Consider the following 26,211-nt stretch of genomic DNA (forward strand, 5'->3'; position numbering starts at 1 on the left):
TAACCTTTTAACACACAGAATGGAGGCTTTTTGATAGCTCATATTAGTCAAACCCATACACATTTATAAACTTATAGAAGGATATTAAAATGTAGGATATAAATATATGAATAGGTTATAAATTCCTATACTTGCAAGAATAACTTAGAAGTTTAAAAATCTGTGTCATTATTGTGTTGGTCATATTAGTGTGTTGTAAAAACATTTGGAAAGCAAAATTCCTACATATATATTTAGCTACACAAAACATGCGTATATTTTAAATAAATTAACATAGCATAGATATTATACATCCCTATTATTAGAGTTTTGAGATATACTTTTCTATGAGAGGAGGATTCTTTTGCAGATTTTGATAGTAAATCAGATTTCAAGACGAATTCATATCAGACACTTTTTTTACTAAAAGTTGTAAAGGCATAAATCACCAAAACCTGAACATTTTTTATGGCATTTGAAGATTTGGGTGTAAAATCTAACAAAAACTAAAGAATAAAGTCATGGATTCAATTTACCATTCGAATCAGTCATCATAATTTAAGTTTCCTCAAATGTCCGAGGAAACTAAAATACATTACTATTATGAAGTATTTACGGATCTTTTCGTAAAATAAAATTCTGAAATTATTTTCTTCTTTGGATTTTTTTGTACCGTTTGTTCGTTGTCAAAAAAAAGTACCCAGTATGAATTCGGCAAATCAAATTTACAAACACAATCCTTATGAAAAATTACCCCATTCAATTGGATGTACCCCCAATACGTTCTGGTATATATAAGCTTAATTTAATTATTTGCATTTTTATTACTAGTGTAATATCGTACAAAATATGGTAAAATTGTATAAAACAAGCTATAGAGGCGAGAATATAAAAAATTCGATATTCCTGCTTTTACAGTTATTTTTACCGTTTTAAATAGATCACAACTGTGGACTTGCGCTCACTCAATAGAGATTAGCTAACCGCCGAATGTGTCCTTTTCAGTGAAGGACACGTTTTACTTGTAGGTTTCTGTGTAAGTGGGTTTCCAAGCTTCCGTCGTTTTGTATAGCAGTATCCAAAATAATGATCAGATAATAATGATGTTTTTATTTAACAGCCCATTAAGAAATACAATTACTAACGTACTTAATAAAACTAAACAATTTAAACATGTAATTAATAAGTATATGTAAGTCCTTGGTCCTGTATATATGAAATGTTTAATTGAAAGTTATAATAATATAACATTGAAAACTTAGCGATACTGATTTTTAGATAGAAAATTCAATAAAAAAATTGAAAGATTACTTTAAAATATTGACATTTTGATCTTTCTGACACGTTAATACAAGAAAATACGGAAGGGGCTTAAAAAGGCCATTTGACACAGCAGAGAAATCGGGTGATCCTGGGAGCATAACTGTTTTATGATTGGTCAATTTGGAAGGGCGGTAGTGGTAGCAGGAATGGAAAGTGAGGAGGTGCACCACAACTTATCAGGGAAACATCTCCACTGTAAAAGGAAATGATGGAACGAACCGGGTCGAACAGGTCAACTCCAATTGAGAGAAAACATTCCTTCTATCTCAAATCGTAATGTTATTGCACATTCTTTTTGTACATAACTTAATTTGTACAATACTTTGTATACTATTCGGTGTTTAAGAAAAAATAAAAATAAACAAAGAAATTAAAAGATTAAGTCTTTTAAATGAATGGAATATGGTTCGGGTGCGTAATCATCGATTACTTATTATAGCATTATTATCGATTTTAATATATTAATTTTAATATTTTTAAAATAGTATAATTCTACTATTTGAGTTTTTTTTTACCGCACCCGGACCATATTCCATTCATCTTTCACTCGGTCAATCAATAATCTTCCATTAAGTCTTTTAGTGTCACTTTTACACCCCCCTCCAAAAAAAAAAAATGTTAGTTGTATTGACCATACTACGAATCGGACAAACTCAACTAAAACAAGACTAGCTGCTGATGAGTAGGACACCATCAAAGTCAACATCTATAACATACAGTGTAACTGTTTATTGTGTAAGTATGTATATAGTGTATATTACTAACTGTTAAACACATACTGACAGACTGTACTACTGTAGTGCTGATGCACTAAATGATAATAACTGTGAGGAAACATTGAGATACTTGCATCCCATTATTATTACCTAAAAAAATTACATTTAGTAATCAAATTATTAAATCCCATATATAAGACATTTCCTTCCTTCTTTATTTTTTTCTTTTCTAATTACTTATTTATCATTATTTTTTCTATTCCTTTCAACTAACTGTTGGTTTATCTTTTAATAATTTTTTTTTTTAATTTTTGATTTATTCTAAATATTTTCCGTCTGATACAATTCCCTATTTATTATTATTATAGTAGTCCACTTTACTTTCAACTATCGTATTTTTTAATTATCAGAAATATATTGATGATGTAACACTGGTGTGCATAGGAATCATCACCATTGCTAAGGATTGCTTTAAATTAATTTTTAAAAAAGTGTGTCTGGATGTCTGACGGTACTGAACAGGAAAGATTTAGGAAATCAGTGAGCCTGGAACTCGTAAAAGGCACTGAAAACGTTACAGATGTTTCATAGAGACGAAATTTATTTTTCAAAAGGATAATTAGGGCCTGAGATGAATTTATTGGGAAAACCCGAATACCTCCTCCAAGTTAATGAAAATAGTGTTGAAAAATTTAAGAATTTCTAGAAGAAGATTGATCACATCATCAGATCTAAATATATATATATATTTGATGATTTAATGATATATATATATATATATATATTGTACAAATCCAATGACACTGTCGATTACAGGCGATAAACAAATAAAATAAATGAATAAACACATATTTTAATAGAAATTAAGTATATAAATTGCTATTATTCACTGTAGCCCTATTTGAGGATGCATTTATCCTACATTAATTGAACACTATTGAAACTTTGATATTAAATAATGTATAGATGAGGTGATAAGCCGGCAAGATGGTAACATTTAACTTCGCTGTATAATGGTTAATACTAGTCCGATTTAGTTGATATTTTCATATTATTTTAGACAGTTAGATTATCATTGATATTGTCATATATATTCTACATAAAATATAAATTTTTTTATATAATAACGTTCATTGTGCTTTAATTTTAGTACTGTATTGAAACAATTTAGAATACTGATTTACCGAAGTGTAGTAAAAGATATTTTGGGGTTGATATTCGTTGTTAGCACCTCAAGAAACCCTTAAACACAAATATTCGAAAAAATCGTCAAATAAAATTTTTTGGCCAAACATTTTCGCCTTTGATTTCTTTTGAAAAATCAAAAAAATATAATGAACTTAAATATGACTCAACCAATCTACAATAAAATTAAAACTTGGCAGTTCTCTAGGGCTCTATAAGCTACACCTAAGAGTACATTCCTCGTTTAATTTAATTGAACAAATTAGAACAATACATATAAAATGAAATGTTAGAAAGTTTTTCCATTATTTGAAACTAATATTTCGCCACTTATAAGAAGGGCTTTAAATCTAAAATTTGTTAATGTAAGTTAGAAGAGGAGATATTCAGCTTTGCAATGAACGTAGGAATTAGTTAAAATGCAGAGGAGCGATCATATGAACAATGGTCACCAGAATTTAAAAAAAAAAGTTCTTCCAAATAAATCAAGGCAAAAAATTTCTAATTTTTAATTTCCTTGAAAAATGGTATTTGAGGGTTTCAGACGACGCTATGATTTGCTTTTATCCTAAAAATATTTTCTTGACGTACTTTACTGAAATCCTCATTACGTTTTTTAAATTTTTAGCAAATAAAAATCATTAAATAGAATCAGTAATATATTTTTTTTATTCTCCAGAAAGATACAAATCGATTGGCACATAATAACCATGAAGAAAATGTATAATTTTTGAGCTACGCGCAAAAATACTTAATTTTGTCAATAATTTAGTTTTTTACCGAAAAAATCTGGCCAATCTATATTTTTCCCGGTAAAATCTTGCACATTACGCAAAAAGCCCGATATGATGATCGGATGAACGGCATGTCAATGCATAAAACACGAACAAACAAATATTCATTTTTATATGTTAGATAATAAAAATTAGCCGTTGAGTCAGCCCTGTGGATTCAGGACTCCTACGGGGTCCATCTAGCTTCATAAAGTGGGTAACCTTAATTGGGTGAAAATCTGGCGGTCGAGTGTGATTCTGAACAAATCACCTCCTTGCATAACCGTTGGTGTAGTAACAGTACTTCCTTTCAAAATACTGCATCCAGTATCATGGTTTGTAATGGTACAAATTTACAGTGTTTTTTAGATAATAAAAATGAGAAGACTTTAATAAAATAAAGATATAGTAAAATTGAAAAAAAATAGTTAATGCTGAATCATTTATAAAAAAAAAAAATCTATAAACGGATTTGAATGGAAAAAAAATAGGGCAGTTCGTTAGTTCGGTTTAACAACACACGGTGCGTTATTTTTTATTCACGCCCCCCTCCTTCCTGTATCTGCTTGGTTTTTTATTTTTATTTTTCATTTTTCTAGACCTGAGTTTTCCTGAGGTAAAATGCAGTTTATAATAAAATTATTTTTAAATAATCTTTTTTTATTATTAAAGGAATAAATTGATAACTTTTACATAAATATTTAAACACAACCTAGCCCCTCGCTTAGTATTCGAGATATTTAAATCAAAATAATTGTTTCTACAACTATTTGTTATTATACAACCGTTTAGCAAACGTAGAAACCCGGTAAACAGAAATAAGTTTCGAATAATATGAATAAATCAGTAAACACAGAAGGAATAAAGTAGCGACACTATGATATAGGAATGAATGCAAGAGATAGTATTTATCGAATGAGGTAGTTTAATATGACAGAGGCGAGTATATATGGAGCAATTAAAATAAAGCTCTATGAATAATTGCAGACGTAATGGAGGAGCTGTGATGAATGTCCTGGTATATTCAACAGCTGTCTATACAGCTCTCCTCCCTCTCTCTTTACTTGAGTTCGTTTCAGCGACGCTATCTTTGATCTTTTTATAAAAATGGTTAAAAAAAAGAAATCAATTTTCTAGATCAAAAGAAGAGCACTGAAGTCAATTTTGGATAGAAATAGAGGACGTTGTTGATAAATATGGTGATATTGTTTATCAATTGTTTGTTTTGGTTTTTTTTTTTCCGATCCCTCTAAAACTGAAAAGAAACAGTGAATTAGTGAGTGCTTTATTGTGAAAAAAAGGAATACATCGTGTTGGGTATTACCTTTTACTACCTTTGGTATTTTAAGGTTACCTGTAATGTTTATTTGTTACTCGTGAAGTATCCATTCTAAATGGTACTATTTTTAAAATCCGGAGGTGAGGGGCCTCCTCAAGATTGTTTTTGGCTGCGGAATCCTTTTGGTACTAGTAGGAAAATGGCAGAACCTTTTTGGTGGAAGTAGGTAAATGACAGAACCTTTATATCATCATTTATTGCAAATTAAGTCTCAAATGCTGTATTTAAAAAAAAAAATAAGAAAGGTAAGGATACCTACACAAAACATAAAAAAATCTGGAGTAGTATGATTTAAAACTGTTGAGTTGACGGGGAATGACACATTAATAAATTTTTTTGCAGAGCCCCTGGAAGAGGCTCGCGGAATCCCGGTTTGAAACCACTGCTGTACTCTTAATAATTTAAGTTAATTAAATAATTTTAAAGAATTTTAAAATGCTTATTAAGATTTTTTCAATGCTTAGGTTCTCAATTTTCTTCTGCATTTAGAATGTCATATTGTCCATTGTAGGTCACGTAAAAAATCTTCTCATTTTTCCATCTTTTTACAAATCGAACGTTCCTAAAGCATTTTCCTCATCTTGTAATCTGCCTACTATACTTCAGAAGCAATGAATTGATTATCAGCAAACTGAATGTTAAACGAACACTTACTGTCAAGGGCGTACCCAGGTCAAAACTAGGAGGAATAAGCCATTTATATCAATCAGGTTGTGACATTGCAGCACGGAAAAGGGGAATGAAACCAAAATATTAAGAAAATTATATATAATTATAGGAGTTTTTTGTTAGTTATTATAGTTATTTGTTTGAAAAAATTAATTTATTATATTTTATAATAATAATTGTTTATCACTTCTAGGAGGGGGCAGCTAACTCCTCCTGTCCCCTTCGAGTACGCCCATGGTTACTGCCAATCTATGTAGGCAAAATGTAATTCCAATTAAAATTACTGAGATTTATAATTTTGTAGAGATAAAATTATAAGTAATTGTAATAGGGGATTACAATTATCTGATAACCTGCTGCATTTATGATTACGGTTCACGATTACTCGCTGAGCCAAAGTAATTTTAATTTCTAATTATAATAAAATTTCCCTTAAACTATTTCAGTGCTATCAAAGAGAAGAAAGACTTAGTGAATATCCTTGTTTTAAGCTTATTTTATAGAAAATCTGTTACTAATCGAATTTATCATAGACATGGTCAGATTTAATGTTAGGACTCTTTCAGGCCTAACAGTTTTTTCTGCCCTCTCTTCACAACGGTGGATAGTATGTGCGGTCGGTTAGGCATCTTTTCTCAATAAAATAATCACTGAATCCTCACAAAAAAGTGTGTTGCCGAATTCTACCGCGACCCACCTATGGTCTGCAAACCACCGTTTGTGAATCGCTGATTAAGTGGTTCAGGAGTAAAATAAAAAAAATAATAGAATATTGCAATAATGTTAAAAAAAATTCTTATGTGAGCCTGGGGTTCAAGCATATAAGAATTAATCAATTTAATAGAGGGAAAAATAAATAAACAGTGAGTAAACATATAATTCCTCTAAAACATGATGACAGTTGTTAACCATCAAAGTTTAACCTTTTAAATTAAAATATTTTTTAAAACTTTTATATCCAGTTGAAATTAGCAATTGATATGAATTATCTATTGAATGAAATAAATGTCGGATGAATATGCTGAAATTATTTGAAGACATTATTGAATTTAACATAATTATTTTTAATTACTAAAAGATATAAAATATAATTTTCATAAAATTATTCAAGTCCGGTTAGGTCGCAATTGAAATGGTAAAATTTATCTACCGATTAGAAAATTGTTACAGTTGGTATGGAAAAGGTTACATGTGAAATTAAAAAAGTTTCAATTAACATGAAAAAAGTTATTTTTGACTTGGAAAAGATTTCCACTGCCTTGGAAACGCAATAGTATAAATTTTTTTTTCTGTTTCCTTTCTTTTCGGAATAAAATATCTAGTAACATTTATATTTTGATTACTTACAAAAACGTTTCTGGATTTTAATGGTACTTTTCCAATTAATGTTGACCTAAAAACATTTAATTCCTTTACATTGACTGTTGTAGTTGTTTCTTTTACATTAACTGTTGTAGTTGTTTCCTTTACATTGACTGTTGTAGTTGTTTCCTTTACATTGAACTGTTGTAGTTGTTTCCTTTACATTGACTGTTGTAGTTGTTTCCTTTACATTGATTGTTGTAGTTGTTTCCTTTACATTGACTGTCGTCTGATTGCCGAAACAGTCCACTATTCGCCACCTGGTACGTACGTACTCTTCTAGGAGCATAACTGGTAAATCCAGCCTTGCACATAGATAAGATAGAATTTGAAAGGATCTCTTATTATTATTATTTTAAACATCGTGGATGAAGGTCAGATATAATGATTTACTTTAAAAGGAATCTACAACTGTGTACCTGGTTGAGTTGTATAGTGAAAAATTTCTTGTTGACATTGAATTCTCGAACTAATCCTTACTCAATCTAACATACTCAGGACATGTCCTTCCGATAAACGTTTACTGCCACTTGACCGCGAAGCAGACTTTGAGGTGACGGACAAAGGAGGACGGCGCCGGGGCTATCAGTCACGGCAGCGTTTTCTCGAAGACTGGAACACGACGGCTTTCAACAGACAGCGTCCACTTACAGGGGTCCTCATTGGTTACACATGCCGGTCACAGCTTTCCATAACCCCTTATCTGTCGTAGATTAAGAAATGTAAGGAGGGTATATTCGGCGAAGCGTAGACGAGAAACAGTTATGTTTTTCAAAGAATCATTATGAGCGAGTGTTAGCGGAGAGGAAACGAGATAAGCACTGCAATTAATAAACTCAGAAATATTAAATATAAAAATTAAAATCAAATATTTGTATTAGTGAGTTTCATTATTACTAACATTAAATTCCAAATCATATAAATATAACTAGTAGTCCCGGCAATGCTTCGCAATTACTAGATTTAGGAATTTAAATAGATTAATTGAATAAAATTGAAAGTTAGATATCAATTATTGTAGTTAGTTATTTACACATTTGATTAATGATAGAAGTAATTGTTTATTATATATATTTGGTTTATAGCGGTAGATAAAATTATATAATAAAATATCTGGTAAAAAAATAGGAGTACTACGGGTTAAACATACATTCAGCTATCGACGAGTTTATTATAGCTTTCAAGAAATAATAATAAAATAAACAAAATTCAAAGAGAACCTGCGAAAATTCTACACTCTTTTAAATAATGTGGGTAAAAGTTCAATATTCTATATTTTACACCCCAATTATGAAAAATGAAGTAATCGATTGGTATATAAAAACATCAAAAATGTATACTTTCTTGGATACGTACCAAAAAACGTTTAAACTTGTTCATAACTTTTTTTCTACCAGAGAAATTGAGGATTTTTTAAAATTCTGTGTATTATCGTTAATACTGGTCCGATTTAGTTGATTTTTTTTTCACCTTCGAGAAAATTTATTTATCCATCATAAATTGACATATTTATAATATATAAAATATGAATAAATGTATACTTTCTGAGCTACACTGCAAAAATGCTTAATTTTGTAAGTAACTTTTTTTCCTCTAGAAATCGGAATAGCCTTCAAACTTCCCGGGAAAATCCTGATAATTTAGCCCAACTTAATAAAAATCAGATGAACGGTTTGGCAGTGAACAAAATACGAACAAATACTGATTTTAATATATTAGATTAAATCGTTTACATATCTTCCAACAGCAACCTAATAGCAGTTCCTGGATATTTGGCCAGAGTTCCGTGCCACTTGGGGGAAGTAATCACGCGCCTTTGTTGGGTCGCATTGTCACAGGCGTAAAGGTCGCTCTCACGAGGCCTCCTATAATTATTTGATCAGTTGATAAAATTATAATTGAACAGGATACTATCGAGGTGGCAGTGAATTGGCTACCTCTATTAAATACTTGCAGGAACAGGCTTCGTTACTTATATAATAGAATAATTAAACCCCTTTCCCACCCCAATATTTTAATGGTATGGATTGAAAGAAACAATTATTATTGTATAATTCGATATCTGGATAAGTTTAAGGATATCCGGTTCGGATTGATGGATCATAGTAGGATTGGCAATTTTTGTACATTCCATATTACAAAAAGAAAATGTTTCTCAACACTATGTTTTAGTAGAATCGGGAAGCTGATTGCGATTTTTTTTAAATTTCTCTGAACATTGTTTTTCTAACATTATAATTATTTTTAAATAGCCTACAACATAATAAATAACAGCATTTCCCTTTTTCTTTACGGTCTAACCTATTGGGTAATGGATTAATTATTTTATGTTAGATAAGTTGGTATGCTAGAAACTTCTCAGTACACTACATTTCTACTGAGATTTTAATTCACATCCTCCGATCAATTCTGAACAACTAAGGCCTGTTCATCTGACTTCTACATTCCTCCCCTTCTTACTGCTACATACAAGTTCTTCCCCAACCGAGCTACCTCGCTCTGGAACTCTATCCCTCCCTTCATACGCCATTCACTTACAGTTCCCGTGTTTAAATCCCTACTTTTCAACAAACGATTCCTTCTCTAGTCGAAATTATTACTATATTGTACGTATTACATCCTAAATATTTGAATTTTTTTTTTTATTACTTTTGTTCTTTTTTCACTCCACTCTTTTTTTAAAAATTATTATTCACGATGTAAATATATTATCGTTAACGACCATTTGTATCATGTTTAAAATGAGTATAGCTCAGGGTTTTATATACAAAATGCGAATATTTAAGCAATATGAATAAGAATGTTTAAGTTTATTTTTCATTTCATTTAACCTACTGTCCAAATGTCCTACAAATGTTGTAAATTATACAAATGACTTTAAGTTTAAAAGGAAACAACTTCAAAAGATTTTAAATTTCCAGTTTATAAGATTGGTATGAACTCGATCAGGGCATATGACGACTAACCGTATATTATGAAATGAGTGATACAAAAAAAAAAAAAGAAAAAAAAAGCTTAGTCGGGTCAGTTAAGGAAAATATAATATTAAAAGGAAGATGGTCCGTGCGCGGTCAAAGAAAAAACTCAAATAGATATAAAACTACTTAATATGAGCTAAAGTTGCTCCCCTAAAGGTCATAGAATTTGATAATTATGATAAATGACGATTAGAAAGATAATGTATCTAAGTAACACGTCAAACACTTTGAAACTACTCAGTTCACAATACATTGATAGTAAAGATAAATATCAAGAAAACTCATTAACAATTAACCTACACGACCAAATGAAATTATTGACTTATTGCATGCGATCGAATAATAAAATTCATTCTTACCATGACAAGTTAATTTATTTCTCTAATTTATGCGTTTAAATACATATTTATAATGAATCAATACAGTTTTGTAGCTTCTTCCAGGATTGTCATTTTTTTCTTTCAAGGACGATATATCCGCACTTTCTTGGATGTATCTTAAGAATCTGATCCGATTATAAAATTAAACTCGTTCATCTCTTTTCATAATTTTATTTTTAGAATAATACAGATTAAGATTTTGAATAGTACCTTTGCGGAAAAAAATAGTTCATTTATTAGGAACTTTACGTCCCCTCCATTCCGCACTTCACTAACAACTGGTATGAAAAATAAGTTCACGTTTGAAAAGCCACTATTAGTTGACGAGAGTGTTAAATTAAAGATGGGGACGCCTACAACTTCTCAGAATAGTGCACAGATCTCATTGCAGATGTTAATCAATTCAAAGAGATACACGTAGAGCCTCTAACAAGACTCCCAGCTTTGTCTCCACCGTTTATAAAGGTGTATCGTTTTTGTAACTGTCCTTCATGTTTCTGCCTTTGTTTCTGAGTTTTGATTAAGTATGGTTATGCAATCGTGATGGTGATGATTCGATAATTTATTGACTAATACAATACATAAATGGCAAAGAAATTTTAAAGCTTATAAATAAGCTTTTCAGGTCTTTTAATGACCTAAATCATCATTACAATGAAACATAAAGATTGCGATTGAGTGGATGAGAAGCCATAGGGTATATGAACATTGTAAATAATCCTAATCTCCTAAATAAGGTATAATCGTACAGGTAACCAATCTATTCAGAGTGAGATGGTCGAGTTCTCTTTTCGCGGGACGGCCTCGAAATAAAAGTAAACAGCCTCGTCTGAAATCGAACCGATGTCGCTGCAGACAAGAGGTTGCTAAGGTACCCCCTCAATTCAATCGGCTACATCGGCCTTGGTTTTCTCATATTAGAGCATTAATTTGGTTCAGCCTCAGGTAGATAAGGAAAAAAATACTTATATCTCTTGGCTTATCACTTATTCAACTAAAGTAATATATTACAAGGAAGAAAACTAAAATTAAATACATTTATTTATAAATTATTTGTTAACACTATAACGACAAAACGGTTTCGATTTAAAGTATTTTTCTTAAGACCTTTAAGATTTTATATGTGGAATAAAGCTCTGAGAAACAGCAAGAAAAACGTAATGAAGAAAAGATAACTTCATTTACACAACTCAAAAACTCAACATTTTGGATACAGTATTTGCATACTGTGAATAATGTATAGGACTCGTTGAAAGGCTATGAAATCCACTAAAACTCTCCACCCCACTTAAAAAAAACAAACAATGCAATCATACAATTATGATTATGTTATTTCACAGTCATGTTATTAATCGTTCCTATCTGTTCCGCTAATAATTTTTAGATTTCCCGACTAGTACATGCAGCGTTGTTAATCTTGTTCAAAGTCAAATTTTGAGGAGAAAAAGAAAAATTATAAAAATATAAACCAGTAAAAGTTCTCTAGTTTGGGTATAGTTGCTACTGATAGTTGTTAGTTGATAGTGTTATAGAGCGTTTATTTGCGTAATTAATAATCACTGTTTACTCAGTTATCCCTTATACCTGGGACGTGTTGCTAATTGCCTTCAATGAGGCAACCTGACAATGATTTGCTTTGGTTTATATTGCATTAATTTACCATACCGAGGCTAATCTTTTGGACCTTTTTTGAACTATACAATATAATGTATTTGTATCTGGTATAGATAATAGATAATGACATTTTTATTATTATCAATCCAGTTTTAATTTAAAACGTCGTATTTCTGACTCATGTGTAAAATGATTATTTTCAAAAGATGGTTATTGTTTGTTTTAGATTAGCCTAATTATAAATTAACACTTAATTTCTCATTTTCATTAAACTTTTTCAGATGAATAAAATTAAAACTCATTTCATAAATTCACACATTATTATAAGATTACAAAATGTAAAAAAATAAAATAAAATACTACCTCTGATTTTAATAAAGTAACATTTAATGAATAATGAAACTCCTGTGTTCCAAAATATTTTATCTGGATTGTTTGATTTGTTATAAAAATTTTAAATGAAGAAATAAAACTCACAGTTTTTTTTTTTTTAAATATTTTACTGACTTATTCAGTTATTCACGTGATACTGCATTAAAAATAAAATAGTTAACGGTCCATTCAAGGAAACTCCCCGGCCTACTGACGGCGACCGATTATCTTCGTTTGGCCAATAGCACTTGTTTTTATTTTTCTAATATTAACTTAACATTTCACTATTGTAACACCTATTCTGGGTCATTTTACTACGACACGTAAGTAATATGAGTAATACGAAAAGTTATGTTTGCATTACTCTGCTCAAAATTGTAACATTAAGAAATTTGATAATTTTAGGTACCATTTTGCTCAAATAGGCCCATCGATAATAATTATATTATTTCAATTGTTAGTCATATTTTTTCTTTCCTAGTAGTACACTTACGCTGATCATTATTTGTAGCGGCAAAACAGCGGGATGAGATATCTTCAACACTTCATCATGTAATGCTCATACACCTTGTAGGATCTGCGTGGATTAATTAACTACAAGAAGAGATAAGAACTCGGATGTATGCAACGTAAAATATCTTACTCTCCTATCGATTGGCGTAATTTATCTCTCGATAGTGTGAGGTTGGTAGTTGATAAATCGAACCATTTCGATAATATCCGTTCAAAACCGGGGGCAGCCGAAGCTGGCCATTACCATGGCGGGGGGCTAGGACAGATTTACATTTACATACACTCATTTGTTAGGTGAGAGGCCATAAATTCCATTGAGATGAAAATGCGGCCACGCATGCGTGAGCCCGATAGCGCAACAGGTATTTCTTAAACGGATTCACCTGCTGCGATGTATTTATGTTTTCAATACAGAGAAACACATTGTAAGTTACTTTGTCTATCTGGGGAGCGGACTTAAAGATTTATGAATCTCTAGCTACCGGTTAATATATGAATCTTTCATTGTAAGTCACGTTATTATATTGGTTATACTTGTTATTATAGGTTCTAATTACCTGCTTAAAACTACACCTTATATTCTAACCCTATTCCTTAATAATAACCCTTTTAAAATCTATCCAACCATTGGAGACTATTGAAATTGGAATCATCTTTGACCAAACCCGTTTCTGAAAAACCCTGACACTTTCTTCACCGTAAAGTCCCGTAGGCTCCTAAAATCCTACAACTTTGACTGCAGTTTTACGGTATGTGGAGGCTCTTTCAGTGAAATTGAAACATCTAATTAATTACTTTGTATCTATCAATTTTATTAGGTGTTAAAGTGGATTTTCCATTGCTTCCGTCGCAAAAATTTCCTTAAATCGCTATACCAAACTGTTCAATTGTGGCCTCCATAATACATTTTTAATCTCCTTGTATTCAAATCTTCTGTTTATTCGTATATGACCCGTTTTCCATCTCCAGGTTCATAAGTAACCGTAGCTTTCTTCGTCATATCCTTTTCCCTATGAAATGTCATTCCTAGTTGCATCCATTGCCCAAATAACCTTCTCACCTTCCAGTCCCTTCCACATCCAATTGTAAAAGAATTGAAATTGATGATTCATATTTGATATTCATATAACATTATTGGAAATTTATTAATCATAGTTGGCAAACATAAGATGATATTATTGTATTTTTAAGAAAGATTTGAACATGTGAATATAAATATATATTGAACTTTGATTATAAGTAATTGAATTATACAGATTATACTTATTATTCTCATAGGTTCTAGTAACCTCCTGAGGACTATACCTTATATTCTAACCCTGTTCATTAATAATGTATATATTTAATTCGTTTTTTCAATAGTTAATATTTTTTTGTTCATAAACATATAAGATTTTCCAAAAATAAACTTAAATGTTCTTTTTCTTTCTTCAGTAAAATGCTGAAAATTCAAGGAAAAACTAAATCTTAAATATTGCCAGACACGGATGCAAAAAAAAAAGCACATATATATAGATATCTTAAGTCCTCAAAAAACATTCGAACCTTTTTTTCCTCATAAAATGATATATATTTCTTGCTTTTCTCAAACTGGCCCTTGCTTATTGATGTTTCACCCGCAACCGGAATATGATCGAACAATTTCCACTTTAAAGAGCGGATTCAACTTTCTCAATATGCTTTTTTATCAACAACAAACTTTATTTTACTAATGAAATAATTTCCTAATTTGAACCATTTTTTTAAAGCCTAATTTGAAGTAAATTTTAGGAAATATTTCAGTAACCGTAGAAAAAAAATCTAGTGATAGATAATATAAGTGAAACAATTAAATTAAGTGAGTTTATAATGAGGTGTAGATAGTTGACCTTAGATTAATGATTGGAGAAGTTTGTCGGGGGGTGCGGTCAGCAAAGAACAACATAAATAATTCCAGGAATAATACCTTTATCATATAAGGTAACTTAATAATTCCAGGATGATAATTAATTAATGTAAAAATAATATACTGGGGAAACATATGTTATTTTGTAAAAATAATATATTAATTTATATGAACATAATAAACTTTACATCTCTGGAATAATATCAAACGTCGGCATAAAATAAATAAATATGGTTTTGTTTACTTATGTTGTTCTTTGCTGACCGCACCCCCCAACAAACTTCTCCAATCAATAAGTGAATTTATCATTGGAATATGTTAAATATCACCAGTACTCTATTCCTCTGGGTAAGCAGTATCATTTTGCTCCGAACCCGGTCTGAGCTGATGGTTGCCCAGGTTGTTTACTATTTGACAGGTGTGAATTGAGGAATAAAGCAAAAATTGATACATATATTTGTTGCAATATTTTACAAGGGCGCGGACAGGGGAAAAGACTCTTCCCTGCTAACCTTTAGATTTTTGGGATCCAAGAAAAAAAAATAAAGAAAATAGTAAACTTATTTGATGGTTGGTTTAGTTAAATCAAAGAAGGCAACCATCCCAGAATATGTGGTTAATATTTTTGCCAGCTATCCCAGGAGGCTGATGCTCTCATAGCAAAATTCTTAATCACCTCTTATATTTTGGTATTCATTGCGTTTATTATATGTATTTATGTACAATAATTAAGTTTATGCTCGATTTGCAAATTCCATTATCAATAATTTATGGTGATTATAGGTAACAAAAATTGAAAAAGTAATGATTGAATTTTATGAAGTAGAAATAAAATGGTGGGGGCACTTCTTGGGATGCGGAATTATATCTCTTTCTTTTAACCCAACTTTTCAGAATGGCTCTTTCTTTTAACCCAATATTTCAGAATGGACTATATATAAATATTTTTTTTTTTTTTGTGTAATGTGCAGAGGCCTGCCTCCCTTGGAGAAATTCTGCCAACGCCCGTGGTATTTTAGGTAATCCTGAATACTAGGAACATATCGGTTACCTATCATAGGTAAAGTGACTGTTGACGTTGACGAAAATACCACTAGATCACTTCGACTACCAACCCGAAGCTGTAGTGTGACATATCCTATACCAGTGAAACATTCATGAGGTAATTTGGTGGTGGAGATCCTATACGTTCATTTATTTTTTTATTTATGAATAGAATATGGTCCGGGTGCGGTCAAAAAAACTCAAATAGTAAATAATTATACTATTATTATTGAGCCAACGTTTCGCCCCACGTTGCAGGGGTTCTTCAGGGCTAAAAAAGATACAAACACTTGACATAGTATAAAGAAGAAAAAAAAGAAAAAACATAAGTGGAAAATAACAGGGGTATACAATGGAAAGTAAAATATAATAAGAAAAATTAAAGGTTGTAAATAGTAAATGAAAAGAGTAATAGTAACAGATAGATAAGAGATAAAATAAGAGAAGAAATATTAAAGAAAGTAAAAATTAAGAGAAGACAAAAGAAAAGAATAAAATCAAATGATGTGACAGAATTCATACCTGTTTTGACGGGAGCCAAAGACAGAGTGAGCCGTTTGTATTGGGAGGATACACTATACATACATATACTATTACACTTTTCATTTACTATTTACAACCTTTAATTTTTCTTATTATATTTTACTTTTCATTGTATACCCCTGTTATTTTCCACCGATGTTTTTTCTTCTTTGTACTATGTCAAGTGTTTGTATCTTTTTTAGCCCTGACGAAGCCCAGCAACGTGGGGCGAAACGTTGGCTCAATAATAATAGTATAATTATTTACTATTTGAGTTTTTTTGACCGCACCCGGACCATATTCTATTCATCTATACACACGGTCAATCAATAATCTTCCAGCATTTTTTTATTTAATTGTTTACTATAGGAAACGCATGATTTAAGAATCTAAAAAACTTTAGATTAACAATTTTCCTCATTTTTCTTTTAGCAAATCGCTTAAATGTGCTCTGATGTTTATAAAACTCGATTTTAAAGACTAATACAGATAAATCGTTTCGTGAGACACTTTAATTCCTAAAATTCCAATAACTTTCACATATTGGTAGAAGTTAAGATTTGTTCAGATTAACTAATACAACCGAAATCCACTAATTAATTTTTTATCCCTCACCAATTAAGCAGAGCTGGCTGGGTGGCAATTAACGCCATCCTTGAAAAAACTCTAAAGCCTGCTTCTTACCACTTAAAGTTAACAACCGAAATGTTTCGGCTTTTATCGGCGCGGTTTCACACTTTTTTTTCACTCTGTTTTTGTTCTTGTTAGAAGGAGATTCGTTATTTTGAATATTGAGGTGTTACTGGTCGGAGGTGGGAAGAATTGATTCCTTCATAGTATCAACAAATAATCTCAGAACGAATGGAATATTTTTGAATATAAGTTCGAAGAGCTTTTAAATATTTTTTCTTATTATTGAAATGATATATTTCCAATTCAATGATTAAATAAATATATTTCCATTATTCAATGTCTCTGAAACAATTAGAGGAATTGTCGATATAGATTGTTAGAAAATAGTCCATATGGTGGCCAGTAAAGGTACAAAATAGTGGAAAAAACTATTTAATATTAACCAACATTTCGCCCTATTTAGCAAGGCATCGTCAGGGCTATATGAAAACAAGATTTTATCAAATGTTTGCCTATTTTATCGCCACTCATTTCCAATGTACGATCTTTATACCAATAAAATGTTTACTCCATGTCTATAAGATTGTCAACTACTCATTACTGTTGCTACATGTCGTAGTTTCACTACGCACTATATTTATTTATATAGTTCTAATTTTCTCTTCGTTTCTATTTTTATTTTATCAATATATTTATATTTACTTTCTGTTTCTCTGTATATACTCTATATAATCTTTATATAATATTTTATACAATTACTCTTACATTTATCGCATAAATTTGCCTGCTGTAATATTAGACAAGATATTAGATGATCCTGTTAGTTTACACACACACATATATATATATATTTAAATCTAACTCTTTCTGACGATTAGTGAAGTAGTGGAGAAACCTACACCTACTTCCCTTTTTCTGGCTAACTAGCGAAACGTTGATTAACATTAAATAGCTTTTCTAATAATTTGTACCTTTATTGACCACAACTCAGACCATCTTCCTACTATCTATATTGAAAATTCCTGTAATTATTTCAGAGACATTGGGTTTCGAAATATAATCATTTAATGATTGAATTTGAAATATATTATTTAAATAATAAGAGAAAATATTTAAAAGGTCTCCGAACTTATATCCGAAAATATTCTATTCGTTCTGATAATTATTTGTTGATACAAGAAGGTATCAATTCCAAACCGTAAAAGTTTACAGCCTTCGACGAGTAACACTTCAATATTCAAAATAATGAATTTCTCTAAAGCAAGAACCAAACAGAAACAAAAAAATTGTAATTTTTTTTAAACTTTAATAAGTGAATAAAATAGCAATGGATTCTTTGCGTAATGTAGAGCTGATATTATTCTTTGTAGAAGACCACATTCATTCACAAATATAGACGATATTCAAAGCGATTTCATAAAAAAAATTATAGTTAATCGTAATCGGCCCTTTATGTTATGTATATCTAATTCATATCAAGTAAACACGAAGTAAATACGAAAATTTCATTGGCAAATTCGTTTCTATCGACGCAAAATTAGTGAGAAGTAGCTCACTTAGGCTCGATTGTGCCCAACACTTTGTCTTGCTTTCTCTTTACTCCAGCACATTAGCTAGCTACTTTTAATCTTATTGGTAATCTTCTTATTTTGAATAAGTCATAACAAGGTGAACCCACTACAGAGTGTTAAAGAACAACCAAGCCACACCTCATGCTTAGGCCGAACGCTAATCGTTTTCCAACCGGCCACCGACGAGTCCCTACTGAGTGGAAGCACCTAATGAATGAAATATGTCCCAGAAGGACATTAAGGAAGCGATAAAAGACCACCTAGAGAGACTTTCGCAAGTGGACAAGAGCTAATGATGGGTATGGCTACTTGTACAAATGAAGACCACACAGGGCTGCTACATTAGCTTGAATTAATTAACCAGGAAATGTAGTAGTCTTTCTCTGTTAGCTTTTATCTCAAGAAATGTGGTTCCGAGGATATCTTAGTTAGTACACATTGTTGCATTCATCTCATTGTTGTATTTTATTGTTCTGACATTAAACTAAACTATCATGCAATTAAATTCGTTAAAGATAAAAAATAATATAGTTTTCGACTATTCCTAACCACGTTGACAATAGATACGTTTTGCTTAAACATGCAATCCAATTACTTAAGATTCAAAAAGGTGTTTGTCTATACACGATTCTGTATGGCTACTGGGATGCTAAATTCGAATTTTAGGTTCGTCGCCGGTTAAACAGAGAAAATAAAAGAAAACGTTTTTAGTTTTTATGCTAGAAAACAAAATTATTATATTAAATTAATTCTTTTCTTTCCAAAATTCACCTTAATGATATTATTCATTTTATTCACGGCCAACCGACGATATAGCGCTTCAAAAAAAAAAAAAAAAGAGGGAAAGATTTTTCACACCTTTGTGAAAAACCTCTAATGGCCGGTTGAAACACGCATATCTGACATTAAAAACATTTAGTTTCGGGCATATAATGTTGATTTTTGTGAGCAACTAGTAGTTAAAAGGGAACTGTATGCATTTTTCATAGAGAACTAAAAAAAAAAATGCCTTTTTGTACACTCAATTAAATGTAATATTTAATTTATTTATGCATTTTGGTCAAACTTTTGTCCCCTTTAACATTTTATTGAATATTTATCTTCGAAAAAGTCTTATTTACAAGCAAAAATCTAAATGTAATTTGAATATTATATTTAATTTTGTTGGCTACATACCTGAAATATGGTTTCAGAACCAAAAAATATAAAAACATTTAGACCATCGGTTAATTAGTTTAAGAATTATTTTTTCCCCAAAATTTTCTTTGTTAAATGGACTAATTATGATAAATTTAAAATAAGAAATAACACCAGATATAAAATGTGTAAGTAACTGATAGATCGAAAATCAAACATCGATATTAAGAATACATGGTCATAATAAGACCCATGTTTTTGATCATCGGTTTGTTTCTTTACTTTTCTACTTTATCAAAAACATAGTAGTTTTATAAAATATAATTCATTAAATTCAGCTTCCAATGACTAGTAAAATATTATACTTCAATGAAGGAGTAAATCTGAAACAGGTGATCAACGAGTACTACTAATTTTTCAGATTTTTCTTTCTTTGTAAAATTGGATTGGAACTTCTATAACAATCCTGCAACCAATCCTAAAATTGCATGGAAGGATAATGAAGATGATCTAACTAGCTGTATAATGACTACCCCATTTTAGAGATTTAGAAGAGAATTTAAAGACCATCACCGCTTGTAGTTTAGGGTGTCAACTAACGTATCTTCCCCAGATTTTCACCTATAAAATGTTATTGCCTCGAGGTTTTCTGAAATTTTTATTTCTTATTTTTATTTTCCAAATATTTCTTTTGAACTAAGAACGAGGCTTTCCTCCTCTCCAGTTTCATCTGCTCACTTATTGGGCTAACCATAGGATTACCTCTTCTGGGAAAATTTGTTTTAAAATGTTGTTAACTTCAATTGTTTTTAACTTATTAATGTTTTGACTATTTTTTTATTTAACAAAGATTTGCTGAACAACAAGTTTGGTAAATCTTGAACATAAACCATATTGCTGACCCAAGAGTTTCACGCCTATAAAGGAAAAGGTTTATTCTTAAGTAAATGTTGTACATATACTTTCATTATAAAAACCAAACCTGTTATCCACGATAGTCCTACATTCTAATATATATTACTAATTTATAAAATTCTTAGATGCCTGCTTCGTATATTACCTTGTGTTAGAATATTAGAATTTGTTTTAATATTAGAAATCTTAAAATAGAATTCAGTGCAAAAGACGTCGAATCAAAATAATTAATATTTTAAAAGAAGGTGTTTTATAATTCAATGAAGTCATATAAAAATATATTAATCAAAAAACGTCAATTTTGATTACGGTAATAAAATATAAAATAAGAATAAAATTTTAATCCGTTCGCATGCCGGCTACCACATCGGTATAATGGTAACTTTCTGAAGTCATCGATATAAATCTCTCAGAGTAAATACATGTTTTTTTTTGTTTTTTTCCGTCTGACATAGAATAAAAAATGAATGAATTTAAATTATGATTAATGAAATTTTAAGTTGTTTTAATTAAAGTTTAATGACTGTCATAAAATGTTGTCTTGTAGTAATGTTTTCTTGTAAAATGTGTTATTGTAGTAATATCTTAAACTGTTTTAGTAATTCTAAGAAACAGTTTCTTTAATGGGTCTAATAAATTCAAACGTAGTGATGGCACTGTTCAAAATGTTTACACGTGTAATAAATGCAACTAAATTACTACTCATTCCTCCAAATAATTATATACAAGATTTCTGTCCAAAACTATACAATAAATGTAACGCTTCGTTGACATTACTATATATTACCCTAATTATGTTGCTGACTTTACACTTAACTACAAAATGTGAACATTTCCTAATTATTAATAATTAATAATTGAAAATTAAATGACAAAACCTTTTTAAAATGTCCAATTTTTATTTTTAAACAATCGATAAATTATTTAAAAGCTTCTGATACCGAGGCCATTACCTTGACAATTCCTACTGAAGTTTACTCGGCCAGAAATTTTTCATTATGTAAGTAACCAAAAGTTTGGCCCATTAAAAATTAAGGAAGCTTGAGGGATATACTGCTAGGTGATTTTATAATGGAATAGCTCAAGTCCATAACAGAGTGGTTTATGGAGTAAATCAATGGTAAAGTGATACGTCACTTGGTACTTCATTAAAATATTTTTTATTCTCGGACATAACATAGTAATGTAACGTAAAATAATAATATTTATTTGTACGTATTGTGATAAAGAGATTTAAGAAAAGGTAAATGTGTGCAAGTGTATCATAAATAGTTATAAAATAAATAGAAATAAATATCCCTCATATGTATAAAGCAATTGCATATCCCTGAAATTTATAGTTTCGTGTTGTAGTCAGGTTTTCGCTGATTGATCAAGTGTCAGTAATGAAAGATTGAACAAGGAGCAACTAGTGTATATTAGGGTTATTCATGATCTTTAGTTTAACATGTTAAATGGAGAAGTATTTCCTTATTTTACCAATTCAAAACGATATAACATGTAACATGGCTGAGAGTCTGTTACTAGATCTGTTAAATGGAGAATCTCGTCACGAGCTGATCTTGTCATCGTTTTATTTGTTATCGTGTAAGTAGCCAAACTTTTACACTTCAACTTTTCACTTATTTTAGGCATGTTGTAATAAATTACTGTAAAAGTAAACAATAACAAGAAGTAGGTAAATGTAAGGTTACTAAACAAGTAGCTCAGAAAATCCGCTAGGAGCTCTCATGTATTTATCATTTAACATGACTTCAAATAGGGCTGGTCACAATGCTATAATTATAACATTTAACATAGTAAAACATAAGACATTTAACACAATATCATAAATACCCCTATTATTATAAGTTATGATTAGTTTACATCTGCTGGAACTCTCGCGTGTTTCCTTCTCTATCATTCATAAAAGTATACTCTCGTTCGTACAAACAATATAATATCATTATTATGACTATCTTCAAGTAATAGTTATAGGATGGTTCTTAAATTAATAGTTAAGAGATTATAGTAAATATCTATACACTTTATTAGAGTTTTCTTGTATGATAAAGTGATGGTGTCCGTTTTTTTGTGGATTGGTGTGAATGTTTGTCTCGTAATTTGTTAGCGATGAGTTGGGCTGTTGCTGCAGTCTAACATGTGATAAGTATTCGATGGCAATCTATAGGGCTGTGGAAGCTAACCTCAAAATACCCGTGTCTAATTCGTGCCCGATAAAAAAAAAACGGTTTGATTGTTGTTTAACGAAATCGTTAAAACGCAATTTAAACCATCTCGATCCGACGACTTACCTTTATCAGAGGATTGAAGCCCCTCATTAATTTGAAGAACGTTTATTAAAGTTCCAATAATACTTTAATAATCGAAATTGAGATTCGTCACTATAATAGTACCTATTATAAAACATGGATTGTTATCGACATTTAATGTGAGTTTTTGATCGGACATTATAATAGCGATTTCGGTGCAGAAGAGTCTCAGAAGAGACCCTTTTAACTAGCCTTGTGTGTTATATACCTGGCAGCGGCAGCTGACTTCAGTAAACGTCTAGCTTTCAGTGTATTTAGGCCTTAAATAGACCAAAATATTCTTTTCTTATTAATTTTTAAAATCCATCTTAAATTTAGAAATATTATTACATCATTGAAAGAATTTTGTAATGAATATTACTAATCATTAAGCATAATCAACTATTTGGTATGTATAATTTTGCCAAATATATATATTTTTATACAAATATTCAAGGAATAGATCAACTTTGCTAATGAATTCACTCCTTTTTTTATCTTTAATGATTTCATGCTTAAATTCAACTTATTTGCGTGTCTATGTTTCGCAGATATATTTTAATTTTAATTAGATAATTACAGTTAAAGAGAGTGGAATTTCATTTGAGAGGGTGACAATCTAGCGTAGACTACTTCCGGTTAAAAGTAGAAGGTAAAAATTAAACAAATCAATTTGAAATATTTAGAAACAAATATGCCTCTGGACGCGGTGTTTTTAAATAGAATCACGTTTGGTATTTTGTCATTCATATCTTTGATTTTCTAATAGAATATTTCGGAATACGTTATATCATATCTCTTATTATGTCTCTTATCATGTTTGAAAATTAATTTGTAATTTCACATGAGACCTAATTTAAGGATTCAATTCCTTCAAAGCACAACATTAAAGAAGAATATTCTATTATATGTAATATATAAATTCAAAGTATATTCATTGAATAGCGTGATTAGAAGTTCCAAATCAACCAACCAGTATGTTATAAATGATGACATTATCAAAGTTCGAAAGCGTTTCTAAAAATGTATTCCTAACTCTAATTTCACGCTCAGTAGAGTAAGCTGGTTGAATCAAATTCGAAAAATGAAAACTGACTGCTAAATACATAAATAAGTAGTAACTCGTTAAATAGTTGACAAATTAAAAGACAGACCGTTAACCGAATGTACAAATACGCACACAAGAAGATAAAGGGTGTTTTGTCAGTCTGACACGGCCTGGTGTTGTCTTCATCAGCAAGTCATCAATCTTAACCTGTCATCAGTTCCGCTCACTCACTCTTCAGAAATGAATGAAGACAATTCATCAAGATGGAAGCACTTTATGAAACAGTGTATCAGAGGATAATATCTTTTTCTTGATGTAACCATGTAAAATATTTCAAGTTTTACTTTAGTAATGAATTAGAAGCAGTCTATTCGCTCATTGAAACAGTGTCTATAAAAGAATAATCCGTTCTTAAAGTTTACAACCAATTATTCAATCTATAAATAACCTAAACTTCCTTGATCTTTAAACAACAAATGGTTGAAGTGATAGAATGGCTATAAATTATACATTATATTATGCTATAGAAAACATAATATTATATATAGTATATTATATTTTTCAAAAAACCTTACAGTTGCCAATTTGCTCGAATCACTGGAAATTATTATAAATTTTTGTTCCACAAGAGCAGAAATCATAAGTAAGAAAGAGATTTTCTTGTTTTCAGATTATAATCCAAACTAAAACGTCTTTATATCACATTGTAAAGTCGTAAGTTTAGTATTCAAAGGATTAAAGCGAGACTCGTTTAGTACAGAGTTTTAATGAATATAATTGATATTCATGCATAAATAAAGGAGACAGTATACATTGAGGGTTCCATGATATGTATACACAAAGTTATCTTAAGATAATGAGACGTCAAGCCTACATAAAAAAGTATCTATTTTCTTAACCAAAAACCTTAAAATGCAAAAGATTAATGAATGGGTTTTTTGTTTTAGTGTAAACGAGGAAGGGATGGTTAAGTCGTTAATTTTAGTTTACAAAACAGTTAATTAAAATTAAACTTGCCAACATTGAACTATAAGTCTTTGATCTCTCGCTGTGTCCACGAAGTAACATAAATTTTATTCTAATTCAATTCGTCTTCTGCACAATGGATCTATGCATGTTTCCATCATTAGGAATTAATCATTATTCTATAATTATGTATGCAGGGTGCTAATGGGATAAGAAATGGCAATTTGAAAAAAAACCCGCTTAAATAGTTGGATTCTTCCAGAAATAGACAATTTAAATTTTTGCTGTAACAACCATACTCACAGAAAATGAATGTGGCCAATTACCTAATAAATAAAGGGATATCACTGAATATTTGGAATATATTAAAACTAAGTTATTTAAAATAAAATAGAACCTTTTTAGAGGAAGCTCTTCAAATTTTTTTTTTTTTATTTATTTATTGATATTTACAACTGTATAAAAAATACAACAAGTAAATTTGATCATAATGACATAATGATATGATACAGGATGTAGAGAAACTACCCAGTAGTAGAACTCTAATTCAAATTTTTAAAGATGGAAAATACATTTATAAGTGTTTAAATGCAGTTTTTGCTGAATTTTGTAAGTTCTGTGGTGGAGACAATATTTACGGGAGTGACGTTGATGATCCACGGGCCTCACCTCCGGACTCAAAATAGCTCCTTGAATGGATAGCTCATATGTAAAATTAAATATAACAGGTAACCTTAAAATACCAAAGGTAGTAAAAGGTAAGACACAACACGAATTACTTTTTCTTTTTACAGTAATGCACTTCTTATTTCTGTTTTAGAGGGTTCGGAAAAAAAAAATGATCCACGGAAGTGATCGGCTTACTCTAATCCGAAACCCCCTCTCCTGCCCGAGGTTTCCTCTTAATCAAGTACTCGCTAATTGTGGTCGAATTCTATGGGATTAAAGTCGGCAGAGTCTTATATGCAAATGTTGCGACTGAGGACTGAGGAGTTA

General features: G+C 30.4%; 1 protein-coding gene across 1 annotated transcript in view; it reads right to left on the reverse strand.

Annotated features, from left to right (window-relative positions):
• LOC106683244 (Krueppel-like factor 2) overlaps positions 1-26,211 on the reverse strand; it is a 275,237-nt gene that overhangs the window by 3,281 nt on the left and 245,745 nt on the right. The window lies entirely within an intron of this gene.

This window comes from Halyomorpha halys, unplaced genomic scaffold, assembly GCF_000696795.3.
Source record: "Halyomorpha halys isolate HHAL.00 unplaced genomic scaffold, Hhal_1.1 Scaffold474.1, whole genome shotgun sequence".
Classification (NCBI taxonomy): domain Eukaryota; kingdom Metazoa; phylum Arthropoda; class Insecta; order Hemiptera; family Pentatomidae; genus Halyomorpha; species Halyomorpha halys.